The sequence below is a fragment of the Dipodomys spectabilis genome, unplaced genomic scaffold (assembly GCF_019054845.1).
Source record: "Dipodomys spectabilis isolate Male_0828 unplaced genomic scaffold, ASM1905484v1 ptg000294l, whole genome shotgun sequence".
In the NCBI taxonomy this organism is placed as follows: Eukaryota; Metazoa; Chordata; class Mammalia; order Rodentia; family Heteromyidae; genus Dipodomys; species Dipodomys spectabilis.
Window position 1 is genome coordinate 2,160,035 of NW_024870971.1, and position 1,805 is coordinate 2,161,839.

Here is a 1,805-nt window from a genome sequence, read left to right on the forward strand (position 1 = left end):
TGCAGCACTTCCAGATCAGGCTAAACCACGTCCCCTCCTGTCTGATAAACTCAAATCTAAAGTTAATCCACAAAATGGAGACCAAGGCTAAGCAGATACCTCGATGAACAGGTAAAAACTGGAAAAATTGGCTGTTTGGTAAAGTATTTTCAGAGGTGGATTGTGTGTGACTGAGATGTGTTCTTTTGTTCTTCTGGTAGGGAAAAAGAAAACATTGAAAACAGAGGAAGCAATCATGATTATTCAAGTAGCCTCCAGTCTATGGCCAGGGGTGAGAGGGAAAGGGGTTATGGGGGGTGTCTAAAGGGGATGAAAAGTAAGCTCCGGTAAAGGGGTTGAATGCACAGAAAAATGTAGTAAAAAAGTCCTACTGAAAATAGAAATAAACATTCTAGGCATAGGAAAAACAAGCTAAATAAAGCTGAAGAGGCTCTCTTTAGGTATTCCTTGATACTCCATTGGAAAGAATGTTGAGGTAATGGTCTATTAGAGTATACTCTAAATTAATACTGGGCAATGTAGCTCACACCTATAAGGCTGAGTTCTGGGCTGGGCGAAAGAAGCTCACACTTGTAATCGTAGCTACTCAGGAGGCTGAAATCTGAAGATCATGGTTCAAAGCCAGCCTGGCAGGAAACGCTGTGAAACTCTTATCAACAATAAACTACTAGAAAACCAGAAGAGTTACTGTGGCTCAAGTGGTAGAGTGCTTGCCTTGAACTGAAGAGCACAGGGACAGCGCTGAGGCCTAGAGTTCAAGCCCCATGACCAACAAAAAAAATGGCTGAGATCTGAAGATTGTGGTTTGAAGCCAGCCCAGGGAAGAAGGGTTGTGAGACTCTTACTTGAATAAAAAGCCAGAAATGGTGCTATGGCTCAAGAGGAAGAACAGTGGTCTCAGAGAGACTAACCTATGACCAGAGGAAGATGGTGGAGGAGAAACTGAAGGCTAAACAAGCTCTCATATAGAAAGCAGTTTTAGTGTTCCAGAGAACAGTCTTAGGCCAGAGAATCACACCAAATATGCCATTACAGTACAGAGAGTATTGCCAGAGAGGGAAAATCCAGGCAGCTTGGTCAAGGAGACAGATCTGAGCACTTGCAGATAGACGCGTGTATGGCAGCTGCGGTGGTGGATGTGGCCACCAAACCAACAGAAAAAGTCCAGGACAAAGATGCCAGATGCTGAGTGGGAGCAGATTCTACTCAAAACCAGCAAGAACTGGCAAGGAGCAGATATCTTCATCCTGCTGATCACAGACCAGGGATGGCGCAGGAATCAAGAGTCTGTCTTGAGTAGAACCGTGACATCCTCACTCCTTCTCATGGAAGGCAGCTCCTCCCCCGCATGGGAGAAGATCTCCATCTTTGATACTGACAAAGGCCAGGCCAAGCAGCTAGCTCCAACTCAAGCCTTGGAAGAAAATAATTGGAGCCATTACCAGGTCATGGGAACCTGACCTGACCTGCCAGGCTCAGCTCCACCCAGGGGAAAGTCACCCAGCCCAGGCAGAGGAACTCCGCCCCCAGAGGAGGGGTTTTCTCTACTGGGTAAACAGAGCCAGAGGCTGCCCCTCCCCACTGCAGCCTAGAAAACAATTGAAACTCAGTAAACATAAACCCTGAGAATGGCAACAGGCTGGGTTCTGTGAGTGTCTCAGGAGCTAGACCATCAGGGAAAAGCTGCTGTTTGCTGAAAGGCCTCAACAGTACCCAGAACGTAGCCTCATCACAGCAACTCCAAACTAGAAGAAACAGCTATCTCCCTCTTCTGTGATACTTAAAGCAGATCTCCCTCCCACTGA